Consider the following 27,736-nt stretch of genomic DNA (forward strand, 5'->3'; position numbering starts at 1 on the left):
TGTAGATTTTAGACAGAGAAGCCTTGCATAAAAAGACAGATTTCACCCTTAAAAAGACAACTGAAAACTCCTAATCCCTGTTTCTTGGAATTTCTGCCAAGGACTCTCTGTAGGGTAGGGAAATGAGAATAAGATAATCTCTCAGGTTTCCTGTTAGTAAGATTTTAGTATGGTAGAGAGAGCATAATATAGCAACATAATTGTACAGACAGCCACAATATTGCATTGACAGAGAGCTGAACCATGCTCTTACTGATGTATTTTACTTAGAATGCAGACCTATTCTAACTGAATAGCTAAAGTCCTGGTATTCTATTAGATTATAGTTATGATAAATTCCATGTTTAAAATTTAACTTCCATAATCTTTAAGGTTACAGGATGCTTCTGTGGTTTTTATTGAGAAAGGTGATGGAGTTGACAGAAAAAATAATTTTAAAAATGTCAATTGGTAAAAATTAGGTATTGTTCAACTTTTTTCCTTACATTTTTGGTTTTGATTAGTGAAGGTTTCCTAAACTGTCATTTTTCAAAATTTTAAAACAGTTTATTCTAATTGGAGTAGAGGGCAGCAGAGATGTACACAACTTATATTAGCCGAAATGCTCTTCTACAAAATTTCATTTAGAACTTAGCTTTAGAACAAAATATCAATGTTGATTTCCATCAGGAGATTAGCTAGTGATAAGAATTTTTCAAAGAATTATGGAAACTTCTGGATAAAAAGTCTTAAAGTGGATCTCTCTAACTGTGTAGAAATTCAAATGAATGAGCTACAAAACCAGAATTAAATGCCAGAATTTTTATGGTTGACTATACTCTTTGTAAAAATACAATATATTATTATGTAAAAACAATTCAATTAATGAAAAAAATCCAATTAATTTAATAAAAATTCAAATCAACTATCTTTATTTGTGTCTTACTGTCACTTCAGAGGGACCTCATGAGGGAGGTGTGCATAAGTAATAGATATTGTGTTGAATGTTACTGTTTACTTTTTTGATACCTTTCCCACTTTAATTTCTACAGCTGTACAACTGAAAGAACATTTGGTTTTGCATGAGCTTCAGAATAAAGAGGTTTATTTTTTTATTTGCTTCATCTACTCTGCATAATGCCATTATTACAAAAATCTTAGTCTTTGTAATGACAAAAAGAAAGTCTGTATCTAATGACCTTGCTGTGAGTAATTAGCCTCTTTCCCTGGTGATGCAGTTTTGTCCATTCTTAAATACATGAGAATAGAGAGCCTTTATAAACCTTCAGCTGTTCATGGTAACATAAATAAATGGACATTCCCATACAGTTTCATTTTTTCCAGAATAGCATTGCAAGTTCTCCCTCATAACATGCTCTAAAAATATTGACAGGTATATATAATCAAACTGTGATGATATAGAAGAAAAATTAATGATGCAATAATAGGCAAATAAGTTTGCGTTTAACAGCCTAAAACTATGTTATGCGGAAAACAATAATGAAATCGTAAACTCTTTTTTTTTCTCTTCAGACAAAGTATATAAACCTAAGTATGGAGAAGCATGTAGGATTGAAGAAATTTCTAATTCTATGTAATTTCAAAATCTTTTTTATATGTATATCAAATTTAACCTGAATTTTTAAACTGAATTGCATTCTATTATTACTTTAGTCCAAACAAGTATCTTTTGCTTTCTGTGAAATGAAAACTTTCTGCATGAAAATGCTGGCAACAATGAATTCAGTGTTAATGTTTTAGACTACATAATATGTAATGTAATGGAGGAACACTTCTATATTTTCCCCACATTATTCTCAATTAAAATAAATGTTAGTTTTAAAGCAAATGTATAAAAAAAAAAAAAAAGTAAGCATCTGTTGTGAAATAGTGGCATATTGCTACCAACTGCATAACTAAAGAATTTTCTCATTTTCTTTTCTGGTCATTGTAGGATTGATATTTGCTTCCATTACCATTCAAAAGCAATTGATCAGAAGAGATCCTCTTCAATAAATCCGTGACTTACTGGCACTCTATCTCATAACAATTGTTTACAATTTAACTTGTAATAAAATCTCTTCAAATTACTATTTCCCACAGTTAGTATCACTTTTTCATAGTTTACATCAAAACCAAGATGTGTTTCCTCTTCTTTTTTGTTTTATAGTCTGTTGTCATTCATGTTTTCTCCAGCAGCAGTATTATTTATTCTATTTCTTTTTGCCTTTGAACTGTAACTTGTGTTCTTCTTGCTTTAACACTTCCGTATTTTTCCCTTTTTTGGAGTTACTAATTCACTTCTATTCCTTCTGAAGCTTTATTCCTGACATGACTGGTGGTGTCAGTGACCCCAACTACCTGAAGGCATTGTGCTTGTACTTCCAGTTCATTGCTTTGATACCAATCTGTTTCCATGATATCAAGAAAGAAAAGAACTGTGACTTAAGAGTCATATCCAGGTTATTGCCAGCAAATCCATCCTAATACAACTGTGGCATCAGATATCATGAAGATCTCCACATAATTCATTTTCATTATCTTCTTTTATAATGCAAATTCTTTAGTGCTCCTCCCAACACAATTTTACATTTTTTCAGGAATTGTTGAAGGAAATCATCAAAACATTGACATTCATCTCATATTGGTTTAAAACTTATGAACTTCCTGGTCTCCTGCATGTCCTTTGAATTCACCTATATACATGTTTTACAGTATAACACATATTCACCTATATATGTTTAACAGTATAAGCAGTGCCATATTCTGGTCTTGCAAAATGAAAACACCAAATATCCAGTTGCTTTCTAAAAATCTTGACTATTGTTTTTCTTCTGCGGAACATCTGTGATCATGCCAGATCACAAAAGTGCAGTAGAGGCAAAATTTTAGTCCTAGACCATGATCTCCCTCATCCTTGAGTCTCTCAATAAAAAAAATGCATTTGTCTCCTGTCCACAGCAAAACTAGTGAACTGTCAAGCAGCACTATTGAGGTCTATTTCTATTCAGTGGGGCATTGATAAACATTTCAAAATTTTGATAGACATGAGATAGATTCTCACATCTTATGTTCTGAAGGGCTGCTCGCTCTTCTAGTTCAAAACTTCTTTACATGTAGCTATTGAGAGACAGGACTAAGAATACATAATCAGTTGTGAAATCTGTTGTGATCTTTCTTTAATAGTGATGGATTTAATGCATGGCTGTTTAGCCAGAGCCATTTTTGGGGTTTTTTAAGATGTTTTGATCACAGGTTGACTCCCCAGAATTCAGTCAGTAGTAGCAGGCTGATGATCACAAGGTAAACCTCACATATGTTTCTAATTCCCTGTTTTACAATTTGGAGGTAGACATCTTTATTGGGAAGAGCCCAACTAGGTACTTTTTTCCTTTCACATGTGAAAAATCAGTGTCATTCTATGTCCTGTAGGACAGACTGTTTTGCAAACGTTCACTGCTTTACCAGTTCAGGCCTCTAGAGTGGTAAATCCTTCGATTTCTCCAAGATTGATGCCTTTAATTAATTACCTGGGCACCAAAGAATGCAGAAGAGGGATAAAATTATTTCTAGTACTTGAAATTGTTACACCCTTTTATTTTATTCACATCTTCTGCACTAATGTAATCATGGCTAAAGAATGCATCAACATAAAATAATAGAACATTCAGATATTATTCTACAACCATGGAATCTTTTTATTATTAAGACAAGTTAGTTCATGTGGCAAAAAATGACTTTGGAGAGGTCAAGAATATTTCATACATAGGAAAGACTATATATGAATCAAAATATTTTGGCTGACATGAAGAATTGTATATTGTTTTATAATATTATGTATTTTTTTTGAACACTTTTAATGTTAAAACAGACAAGTCTGTGTTTATATTTCCTGATATTATTTTAATAGTTTTATTATTTTAGTAGCATTTTTTCATTATTATTTTAGCAGCAATTATTATTTGTATAGCTCAACATCTACATAAATTTTCTACCAAGCATTTAATGCTTATCTGGTTTTATCTCCTATATTAATTCTCCATTTGAGTAATTACAAGAATGAAACTTGTTTTTTTCAGAACTGATGGGACTGCCATGAGAAGTGTTGCAGTGAAAGGCTACTTGTAGTTACTGTTACTTCAGTTTGCAGATAGGAAAAATGCAGTTGTCAGAAAACATTTTACACCATATTCCTGTTACAAGACTAAATATTTTTTTCCAAATGGTCTCTAGAAAATTATTCAAAAATATGATCTCTCATTCCCTCTGTCAATCCGTGTATATAATTAATTGTGCATCTTCTAAAATTCCTCCCAAACATAATAAAGAAAAATTAATGCCACAGATGTCAAAAGATACTATCTTTTCAGATAAAGAGTTAGGTTCAGCAACTCTGGGCCTTGTGGATTTTTTTTCCTTTGGCTGAGGACACAGGGGAAGACCTGTCTCAGCTCAGAGACCATCAAAATCTGTATTAGATCAGTATGTAATATCAACAACATAAATCCCCTGACTCATGTTAGAGCTTGTTCAAGCAGGGCTCAGCTGTTTGCAGTGTACCTTAAAAGGGATGCAGCTGTAGAGATTTACTGAGTAGCTGTGTAAACCTTGGTGCATAAATTACCAATTATCAAATGCTGGTGGAAGCATCAAGAGAAGATCAGAAATAAGAAGAGTGATTATATCATCTCAACTTCTGCTGTATCTTCTGTGACTTGTTCTGTCCCAAACTATTTCCTAACAAGCATTCATTGATCATTTGACACTCAGACAGGAAAAATCCTAGCACACCCTGGTTGCTTTAAAATAAATTTCTTTGCCATAGCTGGGAGACCTGTCCACTCGTATTACAATGACCTTGTGGCACTTGGTATCACCATGCTTTATATGCCCTGGGAAGTAACATATCTGATGTGGAACAAACACTAGTGGAAAAATGCTGCTGAACTCCTCTGAGGAAACTCTGTGGAGTGTGAGGGACAGATGTATACAAACACAGTACATTTAAAGGTAAGGTACTTTGGGGTTTGGTGTTCATATTATGAACAGGATACTTTATACCTACAAGAGAAACCATCATTCCTGCCTGGAGAAGCCAATTTCATTCCTCACAACATCAAGTTTAAGTAGTATAGCCAATTAATATAGATCCTTTAATAATTAGTTCATTGTGCTGATGCACCTGATTGTCAAAATCAATTGCTCTTATCTTTCAAATAAAACACTGCTGTCAGAGTGACCATTCAAAATGACGATTGACCCTTTAAACCATAGGGATTTATATCATGTTTATAGGTATATCATTATGTGGATAAAATCATTGATCTTAATATTTGTCTCTACAATTCTTCACATGGAACCATAAAATAATTTTTGGATCACTTGCAACACAAAGTTATTGGATTTCCTCCTAGAAATTCTATGTTTCTTTTAAATCTCTGGAAGTTTTTTGATATTCACAAGAATTTTTACACCTTAACTACACACAACACAAAGAACTGTCTTTCTTAATTTGGTTTTAATATGGCTGGTTTCACTTAATTTTTTTACTGTGTGACTGAAATTTCATTTCAGGTAAGAGCCACTAAGAAATTCCTCTGAATTATTGAGTGTTTTCCTCCAAAAAAAAAGAAACTTCATTTGAATGTGCAAATCTAAAAAAATTCTTCCTATATTTTGAATGCAAATTCCAGAATGTTTGAAGAAGTCTAATGTACTGATGGACAAAATGTTATGAACTAGAAATCTTTGATCAAGTTTTGCTGAGGAGCAAAAGATCATGAACTTTGATGCTTTTTATAGGTTTGTGAGTACAAATTCAGAAGTTTGAGTGTCATGGATAAAACAAAAACAAATATCAGAATTGTCCACTTAAATGTCTTACAATCAGTCTTGAGATTTTTATCCTTGTTTTCCTAGATCAGTAGAAAGAGGTGCAGTGTGTATTCTGCATGTCAAGTTTGGTCAAAATTTGACTGTTTACCTCTTCCCTAAAGACAGAATTTTTTTAAACACAGAATGCACTTTAAAGACTTTTTCCTGCCTACATTCTGGGAAATCTTTCTCTGTAGAAATTCCAGTGAGTGACAGTTCAGTATTTAAAGGACATATGCTCTTCCTTTTCCAAACCTCAGCTCTTTTTTCAGAGGAGTGAATTAGAGACAAAGAACCATTTCACTTTGTCTGTCTCAGCTGATGTAAGCTATGCAATGAAGCGATTTTGGGGACTGGGCAAGCAGTATAACTGTCCACACAGACATAGCCACTGAGTCTCATAACATCTGAAGAAAGCACTTGTCCTCTTTGGCATGTATTTATTCATTGTCAAAACGTCTGGACCATTTTAAATCGTACAAAATAGAAGAACCTCACTGATTTTTTAATAAGGTAAACATATTAGTGAAAAGTACTATATTTCAAACTTTTCTGTCATTTCCCCATATTCCTGACATATATTAAAGTACAGAGATGCCGAAAATATTATGTGTTTTCAGGCATTGAATGTAAACATATTAACATCAAGCATTCTATATTTGTTAAGGAAACCTGAAAGTTGTCCAAAGATCAAGAAGATAATCACGTCTTCTTAAATGAATCATCCATACTTCTTTTTATTATTTTAAGATTTCTGAAAGACATGTACCATTTTAATATTTTAATGATTAGAGACTGACAGTCTGTACATAAAGAATTTTTACATTTAGTTGCATAATCATAACTAGCTTCTAGCCAAAGTTTTTAGAAATTTTGTATAAATACAGAAATGAAAGTGAATATGCCTTTGATTAAGACATTGCATAGTAAAAGGTATAAAATTGATGTTAATATTCTAACTGTCTTGGAAACTCCCAAAATTTGAGTAGTTCCTAGGGATTGCTGGGGACCTGTTCAGGCATGGTACTATTTCCCTTGGATAGTTTTGTCTTTAAAAGGTAAGACACTAAATTACCCACTTGGGAACAGATTCAGAAAACATACGATTCTTCAATATTATGCACTGGGACCCCAGAAGAACTCAGACTTTATTAGTCCACTAATTCACAAGATTTCCTTTAGACATATGGGAGGTACTAAAGCATGGTCTGAGTTTTACCAAAGTCCCCTAGACCTCCTGGGTCGTGAGAAAACTTGTAGCTATAGTATCACGCTGAAATGTTTGTTGTTTCAGAAATGTTCCCAATATATATTTATGTTGTTTTTCCAAAGACACCTTGAGTATCAGCAACAGGATCTTTTTTGTAGGATTCACATGAAAATGTTGCTTTGAACCTGTCCAAATTAATCAATACTCTTTCATGCTCAAAATATATTTTTCCACCTTAGGCATGTACCTTTTAACCTAAAGAGGTTTCTGTCAAATGGGAGAAGAGCAACAGGGAGGTAAACAGAATAACAGAATAACAGGATATAATAATCTTGTCTCAAAAATAAACCCAAAATTACAGACAATTCCTTTGTTTGGATTTTGGTGAGGCAACCAGTGGGACAGGTGGTTGCAGCTCACCGCCTGTGGTGCTGTTTCACTCACAGTTTCAGATTGCCAAGCCAGAGGGCTGCCCTCACTCCTGCTGGGTCAACAGGCTCCATCCAGGGAGCAGACGATGGTGACATTTGCTCCAGCTGCTCGAGTGGTTCTGCTAGCTCTGCTTTCTGCAAGGGCACACATGGCTCTGCAAATGGGATTACAGAGTCCCCATGCATGAACCAGGCTCTTAAGCAGACTCTTCCACATCTAAAAGCTTTTAGACTCAAACTTTTGCATCAGGAGGCTTTAAAATATTGGCTCAGACTGTAGCAGCCACTCATCACATGGACATTTGGACTTAGCTGGCCCAAATTTCTACAAACTGTGATAATTGTAAACTCCACTCCACCTTATAATCTGCATGTGCATTTAACAGAAATACCTCCCAAATATAACTGGCAACCAAATACACAAATTTCATGAGTTTCACACTTGCTCGATGGGGGCTTTTTGTGTTCCTCTCAGCTGAGTAGCACTCAGTCACTAGCCATGCTGTTTTTAAACATGCACTTTAAGTCTGTACATTTAAAATATATTTGAAGAAATGTTTTGAAGTATGGAAATCAGCCATCCTGTTGTTTTATAGTGATGAAATTTAAAGAAGTTCTGAATGTCAAATAGAGAAATTTCAATAATCAACTAACTTGTGATTAAAAGTCTACCCAGGCTCTCTTTCCCCTAAGTGGTTTATAATGGAAAAATAATGAAAATTAATATAGAATTCTGTGTCAAAAATCATACAATATCATGCACTATAATCAGAGAAAGCTCAATCAAAACCAGATTTAAAGGAATGGAAATATTTCTGAATACAGAAGCATGTATTCCAAACAGCTTCACCTGGTATTAGACTGTGAGATTAAAACATTATATAAGTCTTTAAATTCAAGCTGGAAATATTAAAAATATTAAAGAAACATGCATGTATTTCATTGTGTCATCTTTGCTAACAAGTTGGACAGTCAGAGTTAGGAAAAGTAAAATGTATGAATAAATATGATGTAGTCTCTGGAAATTAAGATTCCAGTTTTTATGCAGAAAGGTCTTCTGTAGTAAAATAGAGGATGTGAGGATATGTTCTTTTTAGTAGTTGCTACTGTAACTATTTGCATTGTTATTTTCTGTACAAATCAATTATTAATAACATACTTTACTACAAATACATTCAGAAAAATCTTAACCATCCAAAATTAATCAGCAGTTTTTCCATTTGTTTCACTGAGATCAGAATCTTATCATCTATCATATGTGAATGATTCAGGGAAACTGTGTAAGTGACCTAGAATTAGATTCTTTAGAAAGCTATTTTCCAGTAAATGTAATCAAATGCTTTTCTCTTTAGGCTTCTCTGGATCAAATAATTAAAGAAAACCTGTGGTTATCTCAAGAGTGTCAAATCTTTCAAAACTACTATTTAAACAGTAAAACAGATCTCATGGAAATCTATGAAAATAGTATCAGGGTGGGAGATGCTGCTAGAGGCTGTCAGCAGGTAAAGTGCTAATATCACTCATTCAATTCATTTATCTCTTCTTTACAATGCATTTCTTCAATACATCTACTTAATAATAGTAGAATACCTGCAGTGCTATCATCCAAATTCTTTTCTTCTTGGCTATTTCACCCTTTCATATTTTCATTTTTGCTTGCTTGCTGTGGTGGGGTTTTTTATTATTTTTACAGAGCAGTTCATCTAAGATTTTTTTAATTTTTTTTTTTTTTTTTATTATCAGTACTGTGAAGCCTAAGTCAAGTGATAATGCAAAACTTTGTTGTGGTAAAGTAATCCCGATTGATAGAAAAAGTATTTTCTGATTCTTTTTCTTGTGTTTATACATAGCTGTCAAAATAAAACCCTGTCATTACCAACTGTGATCATTTAAATGTAATCAGGTATTTTAACCATGTTATTGCTTATTTGCTTTTAATGTCTATGTTTCTGAAAATTAATATGCATTTAAGTTATCATGTTCACAGACCTTCCCATCACACCAAAGTTTCAGGGAGGAAACTTCTTTGACTCAGGCCCTATGCAGGAACCATGTTCTGATATAATGATATTTCAATCAATTTTCTCAAAGTATGGTGCAGAAATGTTCAAATTATAAAGTAGATGTACAATTCAGATTATTTGCTAGTACTTTACTTTTAGCATCCCATTTTGTATCTTATACCCATATTTTCATTGCTTATTTTTTCTTACCACCACAGTTAGTCCTGCATTGGAAAATTCACTGCATTCAGTTTGCTACTGACAAATATAGATAAGAAAATCCCTTCCCAGATGTTCCTGTTAACGATATAGTTCTTCTGTATTTCATAACAAAATTGATTTTAAGACCTATATTCTTAGGGATAACCATATTTGGGGAACAAGTTGGAGATTTAAAACATAAAAAGCAGAAGAAGTAATTGCCTATCTTTCTTCACCGAGTGAGTCTAAATTATGTTCTGTTGATATGATAGCAGAGGTAATGACAGGAGTGTTGTCATTTAAATTCAGCAGGAATTTTAGCAGGAATTTAGAGTATTTTTTTCTGAATGTAGAATTACGATATACTCTCTTTAAGCTTTTCTACAGAGAAATGTATCTATGTAAGGTTATCAACTGAATATTTTATTTCTTTGAATGAAAGAATATCTGGCTTCTGCAATCTCAGAATTTAGTAGTTCTTGGTAATATTTGTGAAACAGGTTTTTCTCTCAACAGTTTTCCTCTTCTGGACATAGCATTGATAATATTATCATGCATCACTATGTAGTCTGGAAGCAAAAGAAAATTGCAAATGAGTTGGCATATATTATTGCTTTTTTCCTTCTCAATTTGAATATAATAAAATAAACATAGTAAAATATAGCAAAATAGAAATGCAATACCAATAGGATCTAGTTCATCAGCAGTGCTATATAATAATTTGGTATATAATAATTGCTTTTAAAAATCTTGCTCACGAATAAAATGGTGATGAGGATGTTGCAGTTCTATAAGAGTTTATAATCTGCTTTACAATACATATACCAGGCTTGTCATAGGAATCAGTGGTGGTAATGACTTTAGAACTTTGGGCAGTCCAGAGTGTTATTGTAGAAAGAAGAGAAATTCTCTTTGCAATATTAATTTAAGTATTACAGAGACAACTTAATCTAAATCCCATTTGACAACTCTTCCTTTTGTTTAATGAATTACTAGTCCAACTGTTAAAATATTCCTACCATTCTCACATGAAGAAAGTATTTAGGAACTCCAGCAAAAAGAAAAAATAACATGCTGAGGATATACATTACTTATAAAAAGAAGATATATTTTCTTCGTGGGATTTTGCTAATAAGCAAATTACAACAGCAACAGAAAATCAATTCTGAAGGAGTATCAAAGTAATGATTTTTCTTGGTGCTCTGTATTATATGTGCACTACTACTATGACATGAACATTCAAGAAGAAAGTGTGTTCATCCCTACTTAATTCCTGAGAAATTTCTTCCCTATGTATAGAAAATTACCCAAAAAGAAAAGCCAATTTTACAAGTGCTAGTGTAATAGGCAACTTATTTTGTGGGTTTTTTTGTTTTCTTATTTTCTTTTTCTTCATTTTAGCTAAAACACCCAAGGCCAGGTTGGATGGGGATTTGGGCAACCTGGCCTAATGGAAGGTGTCCCTGCCCATAACAGGGGACTTGGAACTAGATGGTCTCTAAGGGTCCCCTCCAACCAAAACCATCCTATGATTCTAATGTTTTATTTGATCAAATATAATTCAAAACAAGTATTTCCCTATAGTTCTTTACATTGAGACACTCTTACCCTCAATTATTTTTTTCTTTTACTAGTTTACTTACTGGAAAAAACTCTGCTGTCCACAAGACATTTTTTATATATCCCTTATATCTATATTTTTCACTGATCAACGGCATGTCTGGCATGTTGAATGTGCAATCTTCATTAAAACATGAATCATACATTTCCACTCTTCCAAGATGACTTTAGAATGAACTATAATGGATATTGATATTACATTTAAATACATTCTATTTAGTACCTAGTATTGCCTCTAAACATTTAGTTTTGAGCATAAGTGTTAGGGAATTTTTAATGGATTGGGACGGGGTGGCTTGTAATGTTGATAAGTTATAAGTTTTTACATGTGCATTTTGGTGTGGCAAAATCCTGCATGTAAAAGATTTGTAGACTGATCATTATTTGGTAGAATTTCAGTAACAAAATCTTGCATAATAGAGTTTCTTCCCTGCAAATATTAAACAGCAGCTTCTTCTGGAAATCTCAGTGGGCTGGCATATTAGCACCAGGAATATGATTATGCTTTACAGTCAAATCTAGTTATTTAAAATATCTTACTTTTATTACTGAATAATCTTAGAATATCTATTCCATGGGTCAAATTTGATACTTCCAGTGTATTGTGCTAATGTGCCAATGATTGTATTGTAGACATCAGCTTTTGTTCTAGTTAAAGATCTGAAATATAGATGTATGACATATTTTTTATAAGTTAGGAACCTATTTACTTCTGTCTACTATCTGTCCTTAACACTATAAGTGGCATTGTCTTGCAAAATATTGACAATTGGTTTTGTTCACATAGTTTTATTGAAAAACTATAATGCAAATTATAACTGCATTAAAATATAAGTAACACATTCATTCTTATATTCACTACATGGTATATTCAGGTGGCCACACTATAGTAATATTTTTGGGAGAGGGAGTCTCTTAATTCCTGCTTCTTTTTTATTTTTTTACTTTCTGGATAACTGACATATTATTGCAGTAAAACATATGTAGGGGCAATTCATGCTGAATAGTTATTAGAAACCATGATAACAAAAGTCATTACACTGCAGCTCAGTTTTGACAGTAAAATTTCTGCAACATTATCACAAATCCTCATGCATTAGTGCAATGATCCTTACTAGAGTTTCATATTAGAATCAAAAGACTGCTGTAGCATGCTTGATACAAAAAGTCATGCAAGTCAAGTGAAGTTCTTTTCTACTTTTATAGATAACTTATTTTCATGTCTTTCTCATGCATGTATCTGACTCTGAGACCTCTTGGATATTTCCTCCATTAGTAAGTTTCTCATCTGGGTTATAGCTGTTTTAAAATAATGTCCCTGTTTTTTAGAAAGGCCACATATAAAGTAAACCTGACAATGGGCACTTATCAATTTAGGTAAAAAATTCCTTCTGATTTGGTTGTTCCTACGTATTGACCTAAATAAAAAAAAATACAGCTCTCATATAAAGAAAAATTAATTTCTGATTCTAAACTTTGGGTTTAGCTCACTTATCTGGAAACCACAGTTTACTTCATGTCTTCGCAAGACTAATAGTGAAAGCATAGTTTGGATTGTGGCAAAAAAACTCCTACACATTCCCAATTTCTTACAAAACTTACAGGGAAATTAAAACTATTTAAGTTAAGGATTCAGTGTGAAAGAAATGAATATTATTATAGAAAGAACTTCATAATTTTTATCTCTTTATATATTAAATCTTTAATCAACTTTCATAACTATTCTGATTAGGGAGATAAATGGGTAATTGAGCAGACATCTGGGTTTTGCCAATATACAAGACTAGATAGCAACTAGTAAGCAAAAATGTGTGGTTTACAGAATTTTTAACTGAAGTTCTCTTTGCCTTCAAGCTTTGATACTATAATATGTTGACAGAATAGCCAGTTTCATATGAAAATATGAGGGAAAATATGTATCTTCAATAAGCTTTTTATTATGTAAATTTTCTGATCTTTCTTAGAGCTAATTACATTTAAAGAGTGTAAACATCAAGTTAATGTTACAATTACATTTGAATCAATAACTCAATAGGTTCAAATGACTCAATCAGAATATTAATGCAACAGGCAACCAAACCTAATTATTAGTTTTGATAGCAAAAGGATGTTTTTGAGCTAATTTATCGATAAGTCAGTCTCCCTTTCAGATGCATCAGCCTGATCAGTGGCTAATCAGGTCACAGTTTTGATGCATAGGACAACAGTTCTGCAGTCACAGAATGCAGCAAAGTCTGTAGAACTTCAGTGTTAGTTTGATCCTAGCGTCTCCTGTGAAGTCTCTTTGCTTTGGTTTGGGATTTTTTTTTCTTAAAAAAAAGTAGGAATTTGATAATTTGGTTAGGCATTTTATTTTAAAGCTGAGTGTTCTCTGATGCCTGGAGAGTAAAGATTATGGAAAACTGCTTTTTTTTTTTTTTTCCTGCACAGTCATAGATATTTAGAGGATCCTTGGCCCCTTTTTTTTTTACCTCAGGGACACCTGTGGTATTAAAACAAATGGGATGAGTAGGAATATTACTAGTTTTAGTGGCCCACATTTCTTACAGTACATGGTTCTTTAAATAGAGGGGTGTGAATGTTGATGCCATTGGGCACTAGACCTTGATTCACAAAAACAGCAATTCTAAGTGCAGATCAAATTTTCCTCCACAGTGACATGACTTGATGCTGAGAAGATCATGATTCAGTCTTTAAGGGGTATCAGACAAATAAACAAAAATGATATTTTGTAAAACATGAAAGAATTTTGTCAGTAGGGGTTTCTTCATGTGTTGAATGGCTGCATGTCAATAACATCACTTAGAAACAAGTCATCAAAGAAATGTATGAGAGCTCAGTTCTTCCACCAGCAGCTTTTTTCCTTATCAGAAGAATTTTTTTTGTTCTTCCCCAGCAGATTCTACCTCTAATTAAAAAAGAATCATTGTGTTTGTTTTCTTTTAATCCCCCCATCCTTTTATATTTTTCCAGACTCTAAACACCAGACTGAACAGAATAGGAAAAGAGACACTGAGAAAGGCCCTCTGTTGTACTAAGCAAAGTAGAAAGAGATGGACATTGCTAGCAATTCTATTAAACCATCAGTTCCAACACGTATAATGTATAAACATTAATATGTATAAACAATGTATAAACATTATTATGTTTGTGTGTACAAATTGCAGGAAAGGCCTGGTATGAGGCTGATCAATCCTTGGTCAGCTGTGGCTGTGATCATCTGTCTTGTTTCATATGTCTGTGAAAACAGTTTTCACAGTAGAGATGTTGTTTAATAAATTTTGCAACACACTTCCCTTAGGAAGGAAACCTTACCCTGATCTTGTTTTGTGAGATTTTTATACTGGGAAATCTGTGTATGTGAACTGACTTGACCCTAACATAAGATTGATTTTTCTGTAACACTTTACAGAGATGTTAGAATTATTTCTGAGTCACAGACTTATTAAATTAAAAAAAAAAAAAATCAGAATCAGGAATCAGAGGAGCTTAATTGCAAGCCCTTCTTTTCTTTTTCTTTCAAGTTTTTACTTTCTTTTTCTTATTTACATCTAAAGTAGCCAGGTTTAATAGTTCCAGAGTAGTAAACAAATTTCCTGAAGAAATGTCCAAAAGTTCAAAAGATAACCATATCTTATCTACTTCTTGATTAGAGCATGGTGCTAATAAGACCAAGGCTGCGGGTTCAATCTCTATATGGGCCACTGACTTGTGAGCTGGACTTAGTGATCCCTGTGGGTGCCTTCCAACTCAGAATATTCTGTGATTCTGTGATTTTTAAATGCATGGATTAATAGCTTGAGATTTGCATTCTTATTAGCTACATAAACTCATCTCCTTCAGATTTACTTCAAGCTTATATTAAGATCATCATTAAGGTCACAGAGTTATAGCTTAATCTTGCAAATGCTTTATAAAAATATTTGGTGTCAAAGTAACTTGACTTAGCACTTAGTAACTGACAAAAAAGCCTTGTAGAAAATAACAAACAAAATTCTCTAGATTAGTAGTAATCATATTTTTCTTTCCTTTGTAGGTCATAAGCACTTCATGTTAATAAAGAACACCTACGCTGTAACTCACCTCAAATGCTTTGCAGTAGGGGTACTTATGTTAAAGTCTTTTTAAGCCTGCATTTTCCATGCTTATTTGCTTGGAAAAGTAAAAAATTCTTAACTGTTTAACATATAAGATTAATGTGCCTTTTTAAGCAAACTGTAATTCTAGAAACTGGTAGAAACTTTGTGTTGTGCCTTCTTAAACCTTTCTGCTCCAAAAAGGTTATAATAGCAGAAATCAGCAGGAATGTTCTCAGCTACAATTAGCTGGAAATAGTTTGAAAAATAATTGTCAACTGTCTGTGTTGAATGTCTGTTATGGTTAGAGGGAAAGGTATTGTAAGATTTTTTTCATAAAATTAAGTTTCTTTCAGTTTTGAATGGGAAAAAAAAGTCTAACGATGTGCTGACCAGCTCCAATCCCACTACACACTCTATAGTTTACAGTATTATCTAAATAATTTCCTAGAGAACTCATAAAAGGATAAATTTATATGGAGAACATAATTCTATGTAAGAAACCATTTCAAGGAATCTACTAAAACTGTCAGGAGACAGTTCAATTTTGGTTTTTTTTCAAAACATGTTTACATGGGGTTTTTTGTTCAATTTGTACACATAAATAATATCCCATCTTCTAAGAAGAGCAGGTAGAATTGCTGTCTCATGTACTCAGGGTAAGGAATATTAAGAAAAGTGACATAACTATGGCTTCCAGACATCTTAATGATTAGTCTTACAAATTAGTTTAAAAATGAGAGAGGGCTCACTCCAAAGCAGAAATTTGGAGCGAGAAAGAAGAAACCATTTTATTCCTTGAAACAGAGAAGGGAACTGATGGATGCTATGATTCACATTAGTTTTCCAAATCAGCAATTTCCACAAAGACACAGAAAATGCAGTTTTTATTGAAGGCCTCATTAGCACTACAACAACAAGGATCAAGATCTTATAAAAATGACCTATCTCAGAAAAAAGGGTAACTAAATGGTTTAGACTATTTTAGTATTTGTCATACGTCAGTCTGTTCTGGCATTCATGCTCCATCCACCTCATAGGGCTCTAGATTCATTGTGTATCACAAGCATGGCCTGCTTTGGAAATAATATTATTACTATTGTTCCTTAAAAGCTGCTCAGGTTCACTTCCAAGCATAAGAATAAAGAGTGGCCAGAGACTCGGAAGGAATTATTCAGTGGACAACATCTTACCCCTGTTAGATACTGCAGTGCCCACCACTGCAAGCATCCCTGGGATTGAGAAGGGAGCTTACCAAGAGCAGCTATGCCATTCTTTTGTCCCTGCAGTTTTGAAAATATTGATATTGAGATTCAAACAGATATTTCTTTCCATAGGAAGAACCAGAAGGCAGAACTTGAGGGGTTTCTCTTGAAAGTAACAAGGAGACCAGGCAATGGCTCTTGGAAAGCATTACACCAGCAGCTGAAAGGTACACAGTGAGAGCATTTCATTTTGTCTGGAAGGAATAGATGAAAGAAAAGTTTTTTTATTCTTATGCACCTTCTCACCTTTCTGATGGAGATACCTTGTTGCATCCCAGGTTTGGGTTCACATTATGGGTTTTTTCTTTGTTAGTTTTCCAGTTCTCTGTACCCTCGTGCATCCCCCGAGTTTTTCCCTACTCCTGTGGTTTCTGTGCCTGTCTCCCCGTTCTCGCGGTCCCACTCACCCCAAAGTCTCGTGTCCGCCCCTGCCATGTTCCCATTGGTTGCTGCAGTACACGTCATCACCGCGATGTCTGTACCCATTGGGTGGGAGGCCTCCCCGTCCGCCCTGTCCCTTCCCTATTTGATCCCACTCCTAGGCATGCTCGAGGCCATTTGCGTCCGTGCAAAGCTGGGAGCGGCTGCAGCCTTTCCATCGCAGCTCTCGCAGCCAATAAAGCATCCAGCCGCCATGCGGACGGATTTGGACAAATTCCCTGCCTCTTTGTTTCTTCCCTCGCGCCAACGGCAAAGCGCGGCCAATAGCCCACCCCGGAGTGTGACAGCAAAAGCACCCGGAAACTGCGGCGAGCCCCGGCCCCGACGAGAAGCTGAGACGCCCAAGCTGGGCATTCGGGAGCTGATCGGGGCAGACAAAGCAAAGAGCAGCCGCGATACCTGACTAAGAAAACAAATTAGAAGATGTAAAAACAGGAAGGAGTTCATCGTGTCTCCCAGTCAACCTTTACTGACAGGGTTTTTTTTAATACTTGTAAGGTTAACAATTAGGATCGTCTAAGCATTATTTTTAAAACATGGTCAGCCAATAAAATATGAAAGCACATATCCAGAGAACAAAGTAGTTTGAAAACCTAATTTTAAAGTTTCAGAGAAACAAATAAAATTCTCTCATTTCCCAAGAACACCCGCCTGAATGACCAGGTTACAAATTATCCTTGGATAGGTCCATCTTGGTTTCTCACTGTATTCTCACACACTGCGATTAGTTTTGAAGGAGACAAAAAGGATGAAATAGTCATTAAGATGTTCATCTAACAGTAGAATCCCAGCCTGAGAGAAATTTTAAGTAAATGATACTAAAAAAAGTACTTTCATCAGTAATGCTGAAGGAAAGATTTCACAATAATGTAGGTCCCAGATCTGGGCATGCTACTGAAAGGCATTTTATCTTCTTCCAAATCTGTGCTCTAAATCAGACCATGAAAATATTAATTTGAGTCTTCCATTTCTTGAGGACCCTTAACCCTGGGATTTTGGAGAACAGTCCCTCCTTGATTTTCAGTGTGTGAGCTTTTACCTTCACAAGATTACTACATATCAGGGAACTTCCAAGGTTGCTGAGAGTCACAGGTACTCCTACTCCTACTTGGCCTGCATCCTAGAGTTGGAAGCTTTTATCTTTCTCTATGGGTACAGTAGGGGTGTGATGGGATATCAGAACACTTTTTAAATTATCCCAGAGGCTTGGATTCTAGTGTAAATCTCCCTTCAGTGAAGAATAACTTTGCCCAGATCCATTAATTTTTTTTTTGTCTGGAATTAGGCCGAATCCATAAGTAATAGCACTTAGAACACAGATGCAAATAATAAGAACTAAGAGTAAAAAAAAAAACAAAAAAAACACCTACATTTGTTCTATTTACTTCTAAGGTAGATGTCAATTTCCATCTTTCTGCTTCCCTCTCAATAATATGGTTGTCAGTGTTTCAGGTTTTGGGAATGTTCCTCTTCTCTTATTGTTATACCTTACATGCTAGGGTCACTCTTACCTTTCAAGATGTCTAGGAGGGCTAGATGGATTTAGCATTTTCCTTGAAACTAGCAGAAAACATGATCCAAATGAATAAGTGAAGCTTTATTAAAATAAAGGTTTGTTCTATGCCCAGAAGTTCCCTTGTATACTTCACTGTTTGGTAAACAACCCTTTCCTTCAATGAGCTGTGAAATTCTAGCACCTCCCTTTTGTGGCTATTTGATATTTTACAGCAAGGATATGCCTTTCAATCAACCTGAGAGGCCATATCAACCTTCAAATTAAAAAAAAAAAAGCAAAACATACTGATGTCTAAGAAATTAAGTTATTTTTAGCCTATTGCTCATTGGTTGCTATCAGACATTGATTGCAGTGAGCCAGTATTTTGAGGCAATGGTTTTGGGGTGAGTGATCCCCATCTCCTTCAAACTGACTCTCTCTCATACCTCTTTCTTTAGTAGTACCTACATAGCCCTTTCTGTAGAGCAGTGTTGGTAGAAATTTTTAATCTGACCTGCCATGTACACTCAGAAATTCTATCAATTATGAAAGAAAATGTAAAGATCCCTTTATGTGTCTTGGTTATGAAGTTAATATGACATTAAATATATATCCGTTTGTCTTAAAGCAAATAACTTAGAGATGAGATTCAGTGCTTCCTAAAGAATTTCAGGCTTGCATTAGGGAAAAAATTTTATTGAAAGTTAAACTGAAAGAATTCATGGCAAACTGCTGTTCCTTGCTTGTCTGAAGGAATTGTATCTAATGCCTTGATTGAGGGGTCTGTAGGACAAGAGCGTGATGTGTCCCTGCCACAAGACAAAGACTGAAATGAAACAATGATCTAGGTTAGAAATTCACTTCTCTAGGGAGCAGCTGTAGCACATTGATTCGTGCTCTTGGGTATGAATTGCTGCAAGTCAGTATAGGTAAACTCAGGGTTTGATATTTGTTGTAGTAAATGCATCATAAAAATATCTTCAATTTATCTAGCCCTTTTAATAAAGAAAGGTATTCACATTTTCTGAAAAGAATTTGCTGAATTGAAGAGTAAAAGACTGAATGCAAAAAAAGAGATTGGGAATGAGGAATTATGGTATGAACAAGCACTAGAAATGATCTTATTTCCAGAGATAAACTGTGTTGATGCAGCTTTACTATCCATTTCTCAGTTACCTAGTGTAATTTTGTTAGTCCTAATATGTTTTACCACTAAATCTAGCCATTCTTGACATTGATTTCAGTGCAATTTGTGTAATAGGTCAAGTGAAGTGGTGCTTATTGACTGCTGATTGTATATGTTTTTCCACCTGAAGTGTTATTGTTAATTGACATGCTCTTTCATTTCCCTAAGATAATTTTTACCCTATTTGGATAACTGCCTGAAGTTCCCCCTTTGTAAACTATGTCTCTTTCATGGCAAATACCAAAAATAGTTTTGAAAATCAGATAAATTGCAGACACAAATTCATCCCTTCAACAACAGAACATTAAAATAATCAGATGCAAGCTAGTTTGTCAAACACAATTTTCATTTGGTGTGAATATATGCTGTCTGCCCCAAACTAAATCACCCATTTCTAAATGTCTTGTAATCTTGTCCCATCCCATTATTTCTAGTAATATTCTTGCAAAAGAATTTTGGCTAAATCCAATGGCCTGAAGTTTTCTGAATAATTCTTTTTCTCCTGAAATATTGTAGAATGTTCTACATCTATTACTAGGTGATTACAGGTCTTATGTTGCCAGACTCTTGGAGAGCATAAGGCCTAATTCTGACTTTTTGCTTTCCCTTACGAAGTTTTTTCTTGTATTTCAAAGATTGCCTTCAGGAATTTTCTTGGTAATTGTGCACATAGGGATAGGGGTGGTACTTACCTTTCTGATGGCAGGGCTGCAGGCCCAGCTTCTGTCAGCTGATGAGAGCAAATTGGCTGAAGTAACATATCAGAAAGAAACCCAAACGTCATTTTAAACAATAGCAATCTCATTTCTGCATTGGTAAACTAGCAGATAACATAAGGGTTTCCTCTTGTTGTTGAGAAATCCAGTGTTGATCCCTCTACAATTACTTGTATTTGCTTTAATTGATTCCCAATGTGTATTTCTTCATTTTTAAGATGCCCAAAATGGCTTTATGAAGACAGCAACAAAGACTCCAAGAAATATTTCTCTTTCTTGAAATGTCATATTGGATGTACATATTTCTTCAGATTCACTGAAATAATGACTACTTTTTGTCACCCACCCAAGCAGGCTTCTTTCCCTGTATTACCCTGTGACTCTCGTGTTTCTTCTGCGTGTTGGGATCCCAGCAATGCTCCTTGCTGGATTTTTCTAGGAATAAATTGACACAGGCAGGCAAAAAAATCTCTCACTGTTTGTCTCACTCAGTGGCAGGCATGGATGGCAGTTTTCCACTTTAATTGAAAAAAACTAGGAATTGACATCTCAAGATTATATAGTCAAAAAATAAGATTTATACAAAGGATTAATCTGTAACCACAAATGTGCTGACTCCGTTAGAGCCGTGTAACTTGCAAAACTTCCTTTAGATCCATGAGCTTTGTCAGTACTCTCAGCAAAACCTGGAAATTCTTCCCAGCATGCACTCCACAAAGGAACCTGGGTGCCAGTGTCCTATATACAGCCCTCAGAGGGCACACAGCTGCCACCAGCCTGGTGAGAACTCAGGCCAAAGGAGTAGTAATTGACACTCTTGAAGAGGGCCCTAAACCAAGGAGCAGAGTTTTTAATCTCCTGGCCTTAAGTGACTGTGAACACTGCTTGATTTCAGTACAAAGTCCAGACTTGTTACCTTAAAACAGTGCTGCAAACCTTAGAATCATAACCAGGTGACCTAAAAGATCACCTGGTTCCAACCCCCCCCCCCCCCCCTCCCCCGCCAGGAATGGGAGCCCCATTCTACTGATTATTCTGTCCCCAGGTTCTCATACTATTGCAAGGCATTTGTCAAGAACTGTACAGACTTCCACTGCTCTGGTAGTTGGCTACACCAAGGTCTTAGGCACACCAAATATGCTCTGTCACTCCCCATATCCCTTCTGTGCTTTCCTTAGGCTAGCTGAGTACATGAGCCTAACATACATCATACACAAATCCCACTGTGAGGGCTTCTCTAAAGAAGTGGGTTTGCAGGAGCAACTGGAAAACCCTCTGGATACCTGGGAGTGTTGTGATGGACTTCTTGATAAAAGGAATCAAGCCTCATCTGCTGAACAACCCTTGCTGGTGTAAGTTTAAAAAAAAGGTAACTTTTCAATTTATACTTAGTACATTTGACCTAAAAGTCAGTGAATGATATAAAATACTTATTTGTTATATTCTTTTTTCCAGCCAATTTTTCCAGAGAATTATTTGCAGTATTAGTCAACTAGTGTCCTTTGTGAATCTGCTTAAAACTGCAGTTTTGTAGAACAAAGAAAAACTTCCTCATCTTAAGATGCAACAAAAACAAATTCACACCCACTCCTTGCAGAAATCTCTATCCTACTACACAAGCTAATATGTCAATATTTTGAAGATATGTTTCTTTGGCAGCATATTATACATGGAAATTATTTCTTTTTTTCCTATGTGTATCTGAAAACAGAAGTATATACTGTATCATATCATAACACACACACACACACACACATATATATATATATATATATATATATATATATATATGCCTTCTAGAGATTATATTCATTTCATACATCAAATTCAGGCTAAGCAAAATGTCAAACTTTGTTTACTAATTTAATACTTTTCTTTTAATATCCTGTTTTGGTTCTCTAGTTATAACACAGATGCACCTAAAGTTTGCTAGAAACATTTGCCATTAGCTTCTTCTAAAAAAAAAATTAAATTTGAGGATAATCCTACCTCCAGAGCTTATTCTGTTCCTGGCCATTGACTGTGACAGTGAAAGGCTCATCTGAAAGCAGTGGAGCATCCCATCTAAAAGCATAAAACATATTACATTTCATGAAAAAGCTAATTCAGATTGTTTAATTCTGGTAATATTGCCTCTGTCACCTTCAAAATCAAAATGTTCTTTCCTGTTATTATAAAGAAAACAACCAAATTGCTTAAAAACCCATTTGAATACACAGCTGCCTTATGTTGCATACTAATTTGATTAAAAATGCTTGTGCCTCACCAGCATTTTTTGCATAAAACACACTAGTGAATTTAACAAAGAAATATAAAAATATTATGGCAATTTTTGATGACAGAGTGTGCTGTAGTGTCCACAACACCCCTGGACCGAACAAAAATCTCAACACAGGGTGGGGAGATGTTAAGCTGAATGTCTTGCGGTATTTGTTTGCTCAATGCTTTGGGCACTGTGCCAACCTCATTGCAAATAACTGCATTAGTCAAGTGTATCCAAATTATTACAACACAGCGTCCACCCCAGTTATTGCTGTTGAAGCATTTTCTGAATCTTCACATCACTACAAGCATTTATTTGAGGGGTGAGATTTGCGTAAATTCAGAACAACTTTAATTTTAGACAGAAAATATTAACATCTTTACAAGTTGCTTGTTATTCCTAGAAAGAATAATTAAGTAGTAATTGCACTACTTTTATTTACATATCTTGAACACCTTGCCTGAAAAGGGGAACTGCCATGAAAATAGAATGGAGGAAAGAGAAGCCAGAGAAGTCATTGTTTTTTCGCTTGATAAAAATAAGTATTGTTAATAGTCATCTCACCTTCTTCTATCTTCACTGTATTCAGCGTACCTCTCTAATTTGGACCTAGATGAAGAAGTTACAATAAGTCTTTGTGTATTTCTGTTCGCCATGCTTTCTCAAGGGAGATGGCAGACTGCATGTGTTTTAGTCTTGTCTTTCCTTGAGGACATGCTCCTCCTAGCACAGAGAGGTCCATTTTCACCCTTGAGTATGTCTGCAAGCCTCAAAACATGTGAGTTACCACCTCTGCACTTCAGGACAGCTTGGTTTAAGGTGCCTGGATGGCTCCAAAACAATCAAACAATATTGAGCTTTCCAGCCTTCACTGGCTCACTTCTCCTCCCAGCTGCCCATTTGTTTTACTCTGCAATTTCCAGCTCAGTGTAGTGCTGGCCATGAGGAACAGTTCTGACCGGAGAGAAGTGCTGGAGCTGCTTGAAAGCTACGTGTCATTTAAGGGATAAATTTGGATCTTTCCTGCTACATAGAGCAAGGCTGGCAAGGCAAAGAAATATCCCTTCTCCTTGTTTTGGAACCAGTGTTTTTCTCCTCTTAGAGTGGATGGCAGTAATTTTTTTCCTTATCTAGCCTCAGTGAAGGAAGATTTCAATCTGCGACATTAGTGTTGTGTCCTTAAGCTTTTATTCTGAACACCAGGTCTATCAGTAATCTGTATTTTATTAAGCCTCTTGGCTGGGAGCAGAAATTGTGGCTTCTTGTATCAGTGTATATGGCTGAGTTTGTTGCAGCTGGCAGTTTTGCGTGGTGCATCTTATTTTCCAGGAAAGTATATATGATTGAACCATGAAAGTGTAAATTATCATCTGGTAAACTTGGTTAGAAGTGGGAAGTTGGAGTAATTAAAAAATATTTTACATTATATTTAAAAAAATACTCTAAATTTTCTCTGAATTTTTTTATGCCATTGGCTTTGAAACACCGATGTTTTTAACCATATGAAAAACATATTTTGACACAGACAATACATTGCAAAGATGTGCATAGAATACATTACATATTCTATATATTATATATATTACATGTTTTATGTTCATGTCAATGTTTTCATGCACTGTACTAAGTCACAAGTAATTTAATAAAGAACAGAGACAATGAAAGTCTCAGAAATAATCAACATTTAATGAGAAAGCAGAAATATATTTTGGAAATATTTTCATGTAAAAAAAAACCCCAAAAGTATAAGACAATGAAAACTTGGAGGACTACAACTTTGGTGGAAAACTGAAATTTTAAATGTTCTTTCATTTATGTTTAATAACTGCCAAATATCTTTTTTGTTGTTGTTTTTAATAAATGTTGATTTCATGGTGAAAAATATAAATAGCAAAATATTTTGGGAACTTAAGCCACTGCCTTCTTTGTCAACTCCAGAAGAATGTTTTCAGAAAATATTTCCTCTTTGTCTCACTAGGTTTAATACAAAATTACAAATTTTAATGCCAAACCACCAAATACATGTTTTTTCAAGGATAAAGTAGTCCTGATTTTTCACACACAAATACATTACTGTCCATCAGCTCAGAATGGTGATGCCTGTGTGCAGTTCTGCGAACAGCAGCACACAACAGCAGTATGGTAGATTATCCTGCTGTAAGTGAGGGATATATGATTTCCCAGTCAGGAGTGGACGTACCTGCAGTGTGGAAAGATGGACAGAACTTCTGCAGATATGCAAACCATTTAACTAGAGGCATAACTGCCACATCTTGTGGTGCTATTTGTAAGTTTATACAGTCTTTTAAGCTCCACCGTGATATTTCTGTGTCTGCCTTCAATTACCTCACACTGGACACTCTTTACATAGTAAAAGAATACACAGTGACTAAATGACAGAGCAGCCGATGCATGGTAACCTTTTCATGTGTCAGAGCCCTCTGACAACTTGAGTTTTACACATGCTTTTGGATTTTTAACACTAAATCATCCATCTGCCAATGTTGTTGCCAAGCAAAAAATTATGCTGTTGAATGATCAGAGACTACTTTTGCTTTACTTGGGCAAGAATGGACATTTCTGAGAGTTTCTCAGATTGTTGTAAGACTGGGGAAAGAATTTAATTTGGAGTTGTTGCATCCTGAGGATAGCTAAGTGTTGTTTTGATTGGATTGTACTCTGGTAATGCCTGAGTACAATCATTTGTACTCTGCATTTTTGAAAACAATAGCTTTCAAAACAGTTGTTTTGAAAACAACTTTTGATACATGCATTTTTGAAAACAATAGCTCATGAACAAGACTTTTGTCTGTTTTAATAGAACAACCTGATGTTCTGTATATGTATGTTCTGTCAACTCTTTAAATATAGTTTATTTCCCTCCTAGCTGGTTAATTGCTACCAGGGTTTGTCTGTGGTCAGAAATGCTGGAGAAACTAAGGCAGCCACACACTTTTTAGGTCTCTGAAGCACTTATGGTGCACATACTCCCCAGGGGCAGTGTGTATGTACTCAAATATATGGGTACCCATATGGGTGTATTTACCCAAATGTGCTGGGAAGGCAGGTGGCAATGAGAGCCTTTGGATCAGACATCAGGTCTGAGAGACACACAGGTAGAATGCAGATAGCCAGCTCTCTCTTATGTTAACATTTTGACATTCATCAAGTGGCTCGACATTCCTTTGTACCATTTGGAAAATGCTATAGCCACCAGATATTTCAAATGACATTTTTTCTTTTATGGTAAAGAACAAAGGCTTAGGATAATTAATTTCTCCATACTGCCGTGTGGAGCATCCTGTGAAAGGGATTATCTTTGGTTTCCTTAGCCAATATTTTGTGAATATATTTTCTTCACAGAAAGGAGATCTTGTGAAGAACAGTGACCACAAATAAAGATATAAGACTGTATCGCCTTTCAAATTTATTTAATCTTAAGTTAAACTTCTGACATACCTATAGAGGAGCACATAGGAGCATGAAAGGGAGTTAATGAAATATACTAAATCAATGTACATGAGATAAAATATGATCCTCTTTCCTTCCTCATACATTTTCTTCTATTTATATGTAAGGTGATCAAAGTATAGCAAACAAGCCATTAAGAGAATTTCTATGGTACTTGAAAGATCTTTAGCTACTCAGAACCTCTGTGGGAAACCTAGATTCCTGCAGCCATAATTTCCTTCCAGAATTAAATGAAAGACAGTTCTAGTGCAGAATTATAGCTAGAATGCTGTAATTTTCTAAAGTACTGCCCATGACCACAGAAAGTACTCTCAGCCACTGAATAGTGACTGACAATCAGTTCAGTGAAGTCCAGCTGCTGCTTTGAGTCTGGGATTGGAACTTGTACTCTGGGACACTGGGGCAGCTACCCTGCGAGGGTATTTTATTAAATTAACAGTAGTGAATGGTGCATAAAATTGTCACTAGGATGAATTTATTATAGCATAATTTTATTCTCATATTATTCTGTATGGGGTGCTACCCCAACAGAGTTTCCAATTCAGTAGTATGCCTGAAGCCAGGGGTTCTATCAGCAGTGTGTCAAGGGGTGCCTGGCTCTCATTCATATATAATTTACTCTTATTACATGAGATTTTTCTATTTTTCTGCACTAACAGTTGTATATTTTCTAATGAAGGTTTAAATCAACTGGGAACCAGGGTATAAATAGAGTTTCGGTATTTTGTGCCAAATATGGATTGTTTGTCTTCCTGTTAGTTATGGATTGTGAGTGTATTATTGCTGAAGAAAAATTTTGGGGGTTTTATTTTGGTTTCATGTATTTATCTACCATTTAATATAAATTACAAAACTTTTCAACTGTTCAAAATTAATTATGTCATTAGAAAAAATGTCTGAGATTATTAACAAAAACACATGAGCCTATCTAGCCTGCATGGGTCAGCTTTGTTCTTATTGAACTTGTGAAGGTAACTCTGACAGTATTTTGGTATTTAGCATTTACTACCTGAATCTAGATAAAAGCTACATAGATCCAACCCCTTCTTCTTCAACATTTTCCAAACAAACAAGAAAAAATTAACAACACTGCTACAGAACTGCCCCCCAAATATAGATTTTTACCTTACCCTTTAATCACTATATTATTCTCCTAAATATGCCCACCAATCTATATATAAACATGTCAATAATATTAAGATGGCTGCCTCCTGAAAGTGTATTACTATTATCAAAAGGGTCTGAGAATGAGCTCAGAAAGAAAAGTACATCTGTACAAAGTATTCTGAATGAAATAATTTTTTTAAGATGCTGAGTATACCTGTGTAAGAAATCTTATCCTTTGAAAAATGGCAGGGTTGCAGAGTTGAATTCTTCATAGGACTTTATTTAAAACCTTTGATAAGGACATGTTCTTTGAGCCTAGGACTGTATTTCTTCTCATCTTGACTTGTTTAAACCCAGTTTGGAATTGGGATTTCAGCATATCTTTCAAAAAATCTAGG

The sequence above is a fragment of the Anomalospiza imberbis genome, chromosome 1 (genome assembly GCF_031753505.1).
Source record: "Anomalospiza imberbis isolate Cuckoo-Finch-1a 21T00152 chromosome 1, ASM3175350v1, whole genome shotgun sequence".
NCBI lineage: Eukaryota > Metazoa > Chordata > Aves > Passeriformes > Viduidae > Anomalospiza > Anomalospiza imberbis.